We start from the raw sequence: 13,681 nt of genomic DNA, 5'->3' as shown, positions 1-13,681 counted from the left end.
TGAATAAATAAAATCTTTTAAAAAAAGAAAAAAAAGTAAAAACCAAGATTCCATGGAGGAGTGGCCTAACAGGAGTCCTCTCACTATAACTGGGTTACAACAAAGCCTATAGCTTCAGCATAAAACTACGTGACTCAGTAGAGTGGCCAGAGAGAGGAGCAGCAAGGGAGCCTTAATATTTCAACCTCGACCTTGAGTGGTGAATTTGAACAGCCAGTCAGTAGTCATACAGGTTTGAGGCCTGAAATGACACTTCCAACATGGTCCAAGAAACCTCAAGCAGAGAATTTAATTTAAAATGGTCTCAGATGGGTAGTGCCTGAAGTTGGCTGGCAAAAGCAAATGAAAATTCTCTCTGAAAGACCTTAGCTTTGATCTAGGCTGACAATGATTGAGGGTGCCATTGATTATAAGATGCATTCTGATTTCATAGGTGTGAGAAAACATGTTTTAGGATTAATGAAATATGGTTATTACTTATTTGTATGCGATTAAAAGACATTCACCTCAGAATTAGCTCTTAGTTGTGATTAAAACACCTGAGATTTAGGAAGAGTTGTCATATATCTTATCTTAGTTATTATTTTTCAGTGTCTTTCATTTTAGGAGACTTATCTATTGGTCTTCTGTGAGGTTTCTAGCCTAGCAGTCCTAGGCTAATATGTCACTTATTCACAAAATAATAATGTGAACACATTAGGTAAGACTTTAAAGTAGTTCAGTTGAAAGATTTGCTCTCTAAAAGCAACCATTTAAAAACAGCAAGATGCTTAATGACAGCTTAGGCTAACGGAATTTAAATAAACTGGAAGATAATCATGTAGAAGTGCTTCCATACATGATGTTCTAATTAATATTGTTTGTCTTTAAATCCTTTTTAGTGTGAAATAAAACACACACAAAAGTATACAAATGTGTATGCAGAACTTAGTAATTTTTCACAGAGTGAATATCCATATAACCATAATGAAGATCAAAAAGCTGAAATGTTGAGCTTCTCTCATCCCTGTCCTCCCATTTCCCCCACCCTAGAGATAATCATTTCCTTGTTTCCTTTTTCAAAAAAAATAGCTTGGACGTTTAACTATTCATCCTTATACATTACAGTTTTATTAAGTCTGGTTTTTGAACTCAGGAAAATGGACTTATGCAATAGTTGTTTTGTTTCTGTCTTAGTTTGTTCAATATTATGTCCTTGAGATTTATCCATATTGTTGCATGTGAGTTGTAGCTTGTCCATCGCACTGCTCTATAGTATTCCATTTTATGAAGATGCCACGTTTTTTTTACAATATCTTTTTATTTATTTAAAGATTTTATTTATTTATTTATTTATTTATTTATTTATTTATTTATTTATGAGAGAGAGAGAGATCATGACCCAAGTGGAAGGCAGATCTGCTTAATTGACTGAGCCACCCAAGTGTCCTGAAGATGCCACAATATATTTATCCATTCTACTGTGGCTGGACATATAGTTTGCTCTCCATTCGGACTATTATAAATATTGATATGATTATTCTTGTATAGATCCCTTGAAAACTGTACACACAGTTCTGTTGTGTATTTATAATTTGGAATATAATTGATGGTTTCTTGGGGGGAATTCACATGTTCAACTTAGTATTTCCAAACAGCTTTCCAAAGCAGTAGAATCAATTTGTATGCCCATTTCCCATGTATTAGCATGCCAGTTTTTAGGCGTTTTTTTTTTTTTTTTTGTCTGTTTTTTTTAGTCATTTGGCCTGTGGAAAATTTTTTCAATGACTTTTAAGAGTACATAAAAATTTGCATATAGCATTGTAGGATGAAACTGTCAAGATCAAAAACTATTGACAGGCTAGGACAATGAAGCAATGACAATAAGGTAAAATTCAGCAAAAACTACATAAAGCTACATCTGATCAAGTACAATATGAAGAGACTAAGGGTCACAGAATCTCAAAAGAAAAAGATGGTGGGAGGTTATGGAGCTGTAGCTGTCAGGGGGGAAAAAGTGCTATCCAAATCTGCATTAAGCATAGTCAGTTTTCTCATAGCAGAGCTTGTATACGGCTCAGCCCCTAATTAGAAGTTCTCATTTCTCTCAGTATATGTTTGTTAATGAATAAGTGAATGAAGGGACAATGGACTAGTTTGTGTTCAAAGCTGAGTACTAGAAAAAGATACTCAAGAGCAAAACTCCTCCCTCTTTCGTATTTCAGAGGACAGAGACAATTGTCAGAGGAGAAATGAATGATTAAAATAGCGAACAGTGAAATCAAGGCTAGGATCTTTTGGAGACATGGATGAAACAATAGTTTTTTATATAAATCATTTAAGTCTTAGTTATACTTTCTGGAGAACTCTCTTTACCTGTTCTAATTTTTTTTAAGGTTCCTTTTTAGTTTTTCTTCCCTTTTCTTCTGAGTTCACTATTTTCCCTCTCTCTTTCTCTCTTTTTGAAAGTGTCAATTCTGTGTTTTATTAAAAAAAAGTGGGGGGAACTCCTATGGATAAAAACCTCCCAAATCAAGAAGTCCTTCTTCTGGTCATGCCTTGCTTAGCTTAGGAACAGCCTTCTACAGAGAGTCCTATTTCTTTTCAGTTCTCTCCGTTATTTATTTCACCCAGTTTAGCATTCTAGTTTTATTTTTTTTGAAGAAAATAATAAATTTGGGGAGTGTTTAATATATATAAAAATGAAAAATCGAATGGAATTTTAAAAATTCATTCCCATAGAGAATATTCCATGTAAATAAAGTCACACCTCATAAGCTTAATGCCTATTAGCATCTCCAGACTTTTCTTTTTTATGTTTATTCCAATTTCCAGGCATAATCAGCTTCTTGTTTTGCACCATTTGTATTTGCATGCCTCCTCAAAGCTGAGGAATAAATGCTTGTTTCATTGCTATTTCCCTAGGTTATTTTGGTTCAGTGGTCTGATGTGTGTAACGCTTCATAAAATTAAGAAATATCTTATTAATGCCTTCATTTCCCCTTCAGGTTTTTTGCCTGTATGATCTATGCTACAGATTACATTTACTGTAAACTTAATATATTTTTAATGACACTTGCCAAGAAAACCATGGCTTTATTTTTCTGTTTACTTGGTAGTTGCTGAGCAAATAGCAGCGGTCTATCACTGATTCGGAAGGAAGGTGGCATGCTAAATTTCACCATTTATCAGTTTTCCCTATGTAACTGGCATATCAAAGAACAGTGCATTTTAAATCATCTAGTGCTTGCCTGGGGTTTCTTTTTTTATGAGACAAAGAAAAAACTTAGTTGGAATTTTACAGCATCTTTGAAAAGGAGTTGCAGCTTCATAATAATGACTTATATTTTTAGTGTGCTTTAACATTGACAAAGCACTTTCAAAAAAAAATAATCTCATTTCATCTTCACAAGAACAAAGCCATTCAGTATACTGGTTAGAATATGGCTTCTGAAGCCAGCCTCCCTAATTTCAAACCTTTCCTCTGTCATTTACTGTCTGTTAATATGACCCAGGGCAGTTCACTGAACTTTTCTGGGGTCACAGTATCCTCTTTCATCCAGGGAGGATGATAATAGTGCCTATAGATTTGCTGTGTGTGTGAAATGAGAGAATCATTTATATCTGTTAGTTATTGCCACAATAATATGTGTACTGATATAAATCCTCTAAGGTTCACAACTAAAAGTTTATAGCTGGAGGTTGGCTAGGGGTTGGCTATACTAATCATACTTGGTCTCCTGAACAGGTCTAGGAGTTGGCTGGATGTCAGTTGATCTAGGATGGCCCAGGCTGGAATGGCTGGATGTCCATAACTCTCTCTAGATGTGTCTTATTCTCTAGCAGGCTATCCTGGATATATTCTCTTAGCAAAAGAGGACAAGCTCCATTGCTAAAGTTCACTTCAAACCTCTGCACCTGCTCACCCATGCTAACATTACATTGACCAAAATAAGTCAAGTTGTTGAGTCCAGACTCAAGGGACAGGGTAGGTCAGCCCACTAGTGATGGGAGGATGCTAAAAATGTATTATTGCAAAGGGTACAAATCCAGGAGGAGGGGTAAAAAAATTGAAGCCATCATTGTAATCTACTACAACATGTGGAACATAGCAAAGTGCCTATAAGACAGAAGATTCAACAAATGTGTAGCTCTTACTATTAGGTTAATCCAAGTGAAATGATAATTTTTGTAGATAAAAATGATCAAATAGCAGCAATTTTATATGATTCAACCTCAAATTACCATTACAACTTCCTGTAAAAAGAATTACCATCTACAATTTTCAGTGGAAGAAACTGAAGCCTAGTTAATTTTCAAGGTTAGCCAGCTCATAAATTTTAGCCTTTTATTCCAATGTAGTCTTCGGACTCTAAATCCAGTTGTCTTCTCTTATATTACAGCTGCATGATGAGATGCTTGGTGATAGATAAATGATTGTAACTATGACATGATTTTATATATAACACAGAGTCATAATTTTCCAACTCTTTTTTTTTTCTAACAGGCTTTACTTCACTTTATTTTTCTTATATAAAACTATGTGGTGGCCACATCTGAAGCCTGGGTTCTCTGCCCAGAGATTCTGGTGTGGGGCTTTACAAGATGGTCCATGAATTCCCAATGGAGAGATCTGGTGAACACAGTCTCTTTCCAGATGTCATAGGTGAGATAGCCATAGGTCTTGGAAATGACATCAGAAGTGGCCTTGGTGAAGTTGCCTAGTGGCAGTGCAGCCCCGGGTTCAGGTATAGTAGGTGTTGATACATCATCAGTAGCTTCTTGGGCAGTGCTTCTGGGGGCAAGGATGAAGTGCACCAGCACAGAGCCACAGGGGCCAGTCACCTTGCATGGAATGGTGCAGAGATTGTGATCTTGTTCCTCCAGTAGCCTTGTGGCACAGGGAAGATGGAGAGGGATGCTAGAATGCTGGCCACAGGATGGCAGTGGCTACCTCCTTGGAGCACTTAACACCCAGACCAATGTGTCCATTGTAATCTCCCATGGCAACAAATGTCTTGAACCTGGTTCACTGGCCAGCATGGGTTTGCTTTTGCACAGGTATAACTTTCAAAACCTCATCCTTGAGGGATGCCTCCAGGAAAAAGTCAATGATCTCAGAGTACTTGAGGGGCAGAGAGAAGAGACAGATCTCCTCTGGGGACTTTATCTTCATATCCTTGACCAGGTGGCCCAGCATGGTGACAGGTATCCACTCCATGTCCTTGGCCTTGCCTCCATGAGCCCTGCCCCCGACCACAGCCAGGACCAGGTCTGGGATGCCGCTGCCTCAGCCTCTACTGAAACCTTGGTGGCCTCCCATTCCAGGGCCCCTGGGCCCTCCAGACTCTCCCACAGCACCGGCATAGTCACCGTTTGGTGTTTTCCTAGAGAAGCAGCTAATTTCCCAATGCTTTATCCTCATCAAACTCGTGCCTTGCCAGTGAGTACAGACATCTGAAACACCTGGTCTTTTGCCAACACTAACCCTGTAGCATTCCATCTCCTGGTTACTAGCTCCTAGAAATAGAAATGAAGCTGGTAGTAGCTAAATACTATATTAGTACTCTTAGGAAAGCCATCTCAAAAAGCACTTGAGAACTTGAGAGTTAAAGCTAAGTACGTTATTTCATGCTTATCTCTCTTATATTTTCCTAAACTTGCTGTCTATGGTGTTTTTTCATATTTATTTCCTGTTTATATATCTATTTATATTTTACCCTGTTAGATACATTATTTATAAACATACATTTGGATTATTTTTACATATGTGACTATTTCATATTTAGCATTAAACTATGCATCATAATGTTTCTAGAGATGCTTTGTGTATTGTCTTTCACATGGCCTCTATTCAACAAATTGCTTTATATTGGTAAATAGACATATAGATACAATACAATTGATTTCCCTATGTGTGGATATAGATGAGTCAATTAAATGAACATCCAAATCCAATTATTCTTACATTTATAAATCATGTTTCATATAGCTCAAGAGAGAATATTTGTAAAGAGCAATAAGCTATTAAAACTCTTCATTATCACGTATTGCTGCTGAATTAAGTTTCCTTGTCTGACAGTATCTTATTTACAATAAATCTGATTTCATTCCCCCCTTTCTACTCTCACTAGGGTCAGGATCATCAAAGGATTCTTCATTCTCTGAAAAACTGGTAATTTTGAGACTCTAGAATTCTCTTACTTAATGCTTTTTAAATTAAATGATTGCATTTATTTATTTTGTTGACATTGTCAGATCAAGAAGGACATATATTTATTACTAGTGTGGAAAGTCACAGCTTCTTATCAGCACTAGAGACTCACACTTAAGCATCCTGTTTTCTGCACTGGGCCTGAAAAGGTGTGTATATGGAATACCTGCCATATGCCATTTAAAGGAAGTCTGAGGAGAAGGGGACATGATATCACAGGGTTTCTAGTTGATTCCTATTCCTTTCTTGTACTAGTTGGGTGACTCTGGGAAAGATATTTAAGTTCTATGTTCTCTCTCTAATATTTGTACAAGCTCTAACTCACAGTGTTACTTGGCATCAAATGAGATCTTATGTACACTGAAGTGTGCCACACAGTAGTTGGTCAAGCTCTGAACTGCAGAATCCAGAGAGTCATCTGAGAGATAGATGGTTATAAATCTAGTAAAGGAGAAAATGAAAAACAGCCCACACAGCCTCTAAAGCTGAGGAAGTTACCAATCAAATCTTCCAGTTATGGTACTTTATTTTAGGGGGTTTCTTTTTTTGCATATTATAATTACCACAGATTATTTTGATTTGAGAATGTAGACTGCAGTATTTTTTAAACTTCTTTTTTACTGTGATACAGCAGGAAATGCATTTTTATTTCAGATCATTATACACATGCTGCACACATATACACACACATCTGAAAGAAAAGTTTCATGAACCGTGCTACCTATGTTGCTGTCCAATATTTTCTACTCTGCCTTGTTCTACTGTAATTTTTAAGAAGTTTTTTTTAAATGGTTGATCAGTATCCCAGCAGCAATGTGTCACAACACATGTTTTAAAATACTTTGAAGTAGGACAGATCATAATTTAAATCCCAAATCATCTACTTACTAGCATAGTGACTGTGAACAAATTAGTCTCAGATTCCTCATTTGCAGAATAAGAATTATAATAGGGAAAACCTTATCTCATAGAGACATTGTGAGGATTATATTAGATAATTAATATAATGCATAAAGTGTAGTAGATGCTCATTATTGGGGGTTTCAAATCGCTACCTTTAATTTAATTGCATTAGAGATAAAGTTTTAAAAATGTATCTGACTATATTCTATTAAATGCAGAAAAGTCAGACAATGATCTGGACAATTCAGATTCTCAAATTTATTACTCCCTTGACTATGTCATGTAGAGAAATCAAGTATTATTTTAGGAGGTTTAATATCCATGAAGACACAAATTTAATATCTAAACACCACTGACCTAGTTTGGTGGGAAAGGCCATGAAAGCTTTGGAGGCATCATTCTGGAACTTGACAACTGCCTCATTGCACAAAACCATTCAGGGCACTGGCCTGGTATAATTTAACTCTGTTCCCGAAAGCTCTAAATCCAGGCCAACATTTGTAAACACCACTGCACGACTGATTGCAATGTCACCCTGTTCTCTCTTTTCCCTCCTTACCCTACTTCATTTCCCCAATGTGAATCAAAGTTTAAATTTATCTGAACCTTCCAAGTGTGTCTAAGAAAAGTGCATCATTGTTAGTCACCTACCTCCGTTTGGCCTTAGAATAGTTGGCCAAACCCAAATGTCATATTTCAAAGCAGACCTCTCTCTGTTTACTACAAGTGTGAAAAGCAGGAATTCATCTTAATTTAATTTGTATTTTCTCCCTAATTTAGTAATGCAAATTGTTCTATTCTGCCCTGTAGATGCTACAATGAACAACACCACTGAGACCCTCCCTGTTGACTAGCAACCCAGATGAATGAATCAGTGGAGATGTTTACAGGGAAGCAAATGACATGCTTACTTGAAATTCATTTCTCTTTAATGACAAGAAAATTTAATTTCAAATTGCAATCTACAGGTGTTTGCTAACAGACCTTTTCAACAATGATGGCTTTTCTTATCACCCACCCTCTTTTGCCATGCCGTAAATATTGTTGACAATGGGTTTCAAAACATTCTGCTGATATGTTATATTTCTAAGTCTTATGGATTGCTTATCATGTCCTCTTGATGTCATCTGAAACATAATGTGTTTTTATGAGGAAACTGGATGATTACTTAATTGCAGTGTTTCTGTTTTCACTGTATGTGCTACTGAATAGAAATGAGAGGAATATGGTCTCCTAAATAAAATTCCCTAGCTAAGCTAGAAATCTGATTTTCACATCTCACTCATCAGGTGAATATAATCCAAAAAATTTTTCCATCCAAATGGAAATATCTCATGCCTAGTCTCTGATGGAAGGAGCAGCTTATTTTGATCCAACCTATTTCAGCCACTTTTCCATTAAAAAATCTTTAAAAATATTTTTGTGACCTGTAAAATGTTCAGACAGTCTTGAAAATGGAATAACTTTAAAGTAGCAGGAAATCTCATTAATAAAATCACTTATGTGCTCTTGTTTAATTACAAGCTCTTTGGAAAAAAAGATCACCATGGAATGAGATCAACTCAGAGATTTCAACAATAGAGATTTTAGGATTTGAAATCTTAATAAATTTAACCTCAGGAAAAAAAATGGGAAAGATTAATCATTAATAAAGTAGCTGTCTTCATTATGTAGAGGCATTCTGTATTTTTTTATTATTTTATTATATACTTGTACCCTTATATAAGGTGCTTAGTTCCAGGGTCTCTAGGTCAACGGCAATGACTGCCTCTGCTTAGGTCTACTCTCTATCGTATTGGGTAAACTTTTGGGTCTGTCATTTCAGTGAGGCTGTGTGTATGCTGTTGAAACATATGTGTAATCTTAAAATACTCCAGTTTGCCCAAATACAATGAAAATAGTCACATCAAGAGTAAGAACCAGAATTTGGACCAAAGTACCAAACAAACAAAAAGTCCTAAATGGATAAAAGGGATATGACCAGAGTCATGAATTCAAGTACCTATGTGCTTGTAGAAATAACAGAAATAAATGAGACTGTTTGTATGCAAGACACATTGGAGAATGGCGGGGTCTCTGTGCAACTGAGACTGTAAAAATTTATTGATCCTAAGCCCAACTGCTAGGCTTATTTGAAAATGTGGGTTCAATGTTTCCATTTTCTATAAGAAGTCAGAAACAGATTTCTTTTTTTAAAGATTTTATTCATTTATTTGAGAGACAGAGACAGAGAGTGAGCTGAGCACAAGCAGGGGGAAGAGCAGAAAGAGAGGCAGAGGGAGAAGCAGACTCTCTACTGAGTAGGTAGCCCAATGGGGGGGCTCAATCCCAGGACCCTGAGATCATTACCTGAGCCAAAGGCAGACGTTTAACTGACTGAGCCACCCAGGAACCCCCAGAAACACAGATTTCTAAGTTGACAATGTTGAGAGCCATTTAAAAAGTTTTAAAACATTAATTTATAATTTTTGTTTCCTCTTTAAATTTTATTCTTTTCATTTTGGTAGTTTGATTCAGAATCCAAATAAGGTCCACACTCTGTAGTTGTTGGATAGGGCTCTTAAGACTCCTTTTTTTTTTAATAGGCTCTACACCCATTGTGGGGCTTAACATCATGACCCTGAGAACAAAAGTCACATGCCAGACCCTGAGATGGAAAGTTACATGCCCTCCTGTCTAAGACAGCCTGGTGCCCCAAATTTTGTTAGTGTTTTTAACTTAGAGTCTTCACTCCTCCACATTTTTAGATATAATTTACATAAAATTAATTACAGAGATTTTAAATATGTACTATAGTAAATTTTGATAAATATATATATACTCATGTAACTTTTACCCCAAACAAGTTATATATACTCATGTAACTTTTACCCCAAACAAGTTATAGAATGTTTCCATTACCCAAAAATTCCCTTATACTAAGTTCCAGCCAATCACTCACCTAACAGGTAAGAAAATTTTTTATTTCTATCACCATAACTTAGATTGGCCTTTTCAAGAACTTAATATAAATGGAATGACACAGCCAATTTAGGTTTAGTTCTTTTTGTGCTATATAATGTTTTTGAGATTCATCTATATTGTTACATTTATTGATAGTTTGTTACTTTGAATTGCTTAGTAGTATTACATTCTATCCATATTAAAGCATTATGTGGATCAAGTCTCAAGATAGACTTGGCCTGCAGGAAAATAGTAGGTTATTTCTGGATTGGAGAGAAGATAATGGGTGAAGGTAAAACAAACAAAAACCTTAAATGCTGAAAGAATGAAAGGATAGATAATTGTGCTAGGAGAGCGTTCAAATAAAACAGTGTAAAATAGTGGACATAGAAGAACCGGAAGGCAGAAGAGAGCAAAGGACCCCTTAGGTAGGCATTTCAAGAATCTGGGTGTGATGGGGCGCCTGGGTGGCTCAGTCAGTTAAGTGTCTGCCTTCATCTTAGGTTGTGATCTCAGGGTCCTGGGATTGAATCCATCATTGGGCACCCGAGAATCTGAGTGTGAGAGGGACATAGATGTGACAAAAGAAGTGAAGAAAATAGCTGATCCTGTGATGTGTAGGAGTTGCTCAGCCAGTTTCCGGATTTCTTTTAGAGAGAAGTGCTCTATGTGTAGCTGTAGGTTCTATGTGTTTATTAGAGGAGGTGAATTCAGGAGCCTCTTATGTCTCCATCTTGTACTGGAATCCTTCTTATGGCTTTAATAGTAATCTTAATATTCTGTTACATGGATGACAAAGAGTGTGCCTTTATTTTCTTTAGGATTTTGTTTCTTTCCCATCTTTCTTTATTCTGATCATCTCACAATAGTTTGACTCTTTAATGATTTACCAATGATTATAATTTTCCTGACTTATGAAGGTTAAGTTCACATTGCAAAATTATCTCTGCATTGATGATAGCTTAAGCACAGGTCATATTTTTCCTATTTCTCACACTTAAGAGAAATAATCTCCCTTCTATTTTTCATCAGGATCTCATGCTCTGCAATGAAATTGAATAATAATTCCCTAGAAGTACGGAGAACTTCCAAATTGGGCCACAATATATGAACTAAAATGTATTCACTTATTTTCTGTTGCTTAAAATGTACGCAAGAACCATGAATTACAAGTACCCTATTTTAGCCTAAAACTCAGTCTGAAAACGAAATATTTTACAATTAATCAAGGCCAGGGTAGAGATAATGATGATGTACTTCCATGATGTCTAGAAGAATATTTTTGATAAGAAATACTAAATTAAACTTTCCCAAACAAAAAGGAAATATATTTTCTTGCATACTAGGAAGACTAGAGGTAGTGCAGGATCAAGTATAGAAACATTAGTGATTCAACGATTCAGTAAAACACCATCTCTTTCCTTTGTTTTCCTTAACAACTTTTTTTTAATAAAGATTTTATTTATTCATTCATGATCCTTAACAACTTCTTTTCAAGAGAATACCAACAGCAACTAGGGTACTTACTTTCTTGTTTAGTAAAACAAATAGAGTAACTTCTCTTCAAAACATGGAATAAAATTTATTCCGATTAGTCCAGGTTAGGTCAAATGACCTTTGTGGAGCACAAATAACCAGGAGAAATTCTATGTTCTTATTCTATTGGCAATAGAACTCCTCTGGAGCAGGAAATGGAGTACATACCTAAATGAAACTGAGGTTCCATTAGGGAGGAATAAGTGTGGCTTCAGCTATTTTCCATTCTGCTTTATTTTCTATTTTAATATTTCCCGAGATTTTATTTATAAAACATGAGCATTTAATAGCCATTCATGCTATTTAATGTGTGAAAGGGTGAGTACTAAAAATGCACTGGAGTCTAAGTCCAAAGTGATTCACAAAATGTGGACACTGAATTTTTATACTGAAGAAATTATTCATAACCTTCAGAAACAAAAATCTTTCCAAATTGTTTATTTTAACTGGGTGTGTTTCCTGGCTGCAGAAATGACTAATAAAAACTTATTTTAAATTTGTGCAATATGTCTTCAAACACCAGAAATATGCTGAGTCATTGATAAATAATTCACTTAGCCTGGCAATAGATGGACCAATTTCTGAAAGCTGTAGGCATCTAAGTTTTCCCCTACTTTCCTTGTTGAGATTAGCTAGAACAGATGAATGATGGCATTCTAATCTAGACCCCCAAAAATGGATATCCCCTTTAAATCTTCACCAACCTGCCATGGTGAATCACTAATATCATGCCCAATCATATTATTTGTGTCAAAATTCCTCTGGTCTGCTGCATCTAAGTGCTGCAAATAGTTGCAAATAGTTGATATTTCCTCCAGACACAGTACCATTTGCAAATTAACACACCTCCTAAAGGAGATGTGATAAGCAGGAAAGTGAGATAATTCTACCCCAAGTAACTTAAAAGTAAGTTTGAACTCATTTTACCCAAACCACTAATGTAGTCCAGGATTTTTCTCTAATTTTTATCCAACACTGCAGATTACAAGGTATTTTAGGGAGCATTTATTCAATCACCTGCTTGGTGTATTCTCCAATATCCCTGAGTAAAATGAATTAATCTCTCCCAACCCCCAACCAAAGCCAATAACTTAGAGTCACAGGAATATGCATCTGACTCTTGATATCAGCTCAGGTCTTGATCTCAGAGTTAGGAGTTCAAGCCCTGTGTTGGGCTCCAAGGTATACATGAAGACTACATATAATAATAATAATAATAATAATAATAATAATAATAATAATAAAAGCTAATGTTGACTGTGGAATCAATAAATGTGTTTTGGTGACCTTGAATAACTTTTAGGATAGAGCTACAGAACAGAAGGTTGTTTCGCTGAGGTTTCACAGATACATACCATAAAATATTTGTAAATTGAACAAACTGGATCAGAAAAGAAAAACAATTACATGATGAGCCAATTTCCCCTTGTATTATTCAGCCAAAATATCTTTTCTTAAAGAATTAACTTACAGATTTTTAAATTACTGAACTAAATTTATATACAATGAAATAAGCATTATTGTAAGGGCACAATTCAATGACATTTGTTTATGTGCATTATTTTTTATTGCTAAATATTATTTCATTATATGAACACACCACTTTACTATCTTGTTAATAGACTTTGGGATTATTTCCAGTTTTTAGTTATTATAAATAAGATTACTATAAACATTCTCATCTAAGTATTTGTGTGGCCAAAATTTTTAATTTCATTTAAGTAAATACCAAGGAATGGAATCACTGGATAAGGTGGTATATATTTACTTGTTTAAGAAATTGCCAGAAGCTTTCCAAAGTGGTTGAACCACTGTGGTCTTAACTTTTATTTTCATGATGTCTAATGACATTGAGAAACTTTACATGTATTTATTGGTTATTCACATATCTTCTTTCATGTAGTATTTGTTCAAGTATTTTGTCCATTTTTTATTAGCCATTTTTGAGAGACTTCTATATATTCTGGACACAAGTCCTTAGATATGTGTGTTGCTATTATTTTCAACTTCTCTGTCACTTGCATTTTTATTTTCATAAAGACAACTATTGAAAACCAGAATTCTTTTTTATTTCAAAGTCCAACTTATCATTTTAAGTTCAATGTT

General features: G+C 35.3%; 1 pseudogene; it reads right to left on the bottom strand.

Moving 5' to 3' along the window:
- Nucleotides 1–4,518: 4,518 nt before the first annotated feature.
- LOC129517866 (40S ribosomal protein S2-like) overlaps nt 4,519–13,681 on the bottom strand; it is a 53,040-nt pseudogene continuing 43,877 nt past the window's right edge.

Source organism: Nyctereutes procyonoides, unplaced genomic scaffold (genome assembly GCF_905146905.1).
Source record: "Nyctereutes procyonoides isolate TBG_1078 unplaced genomic scaffold, NYPRO_anot_genome, whole genome shotgun sequence".
In the NCBI taxonomy this organism is placed as follows: Eukaryota; Metazoa; Chordata; class Mammalia; order Carnivora; family Canidae; genus Nyctereutes; species Nyctereutes procyonoides.
The sequence above is the reverse complement of the archived record's forward strand: the minus strand, read 5'-3'. Positions and strand labels throughout refer to the sequence as shown.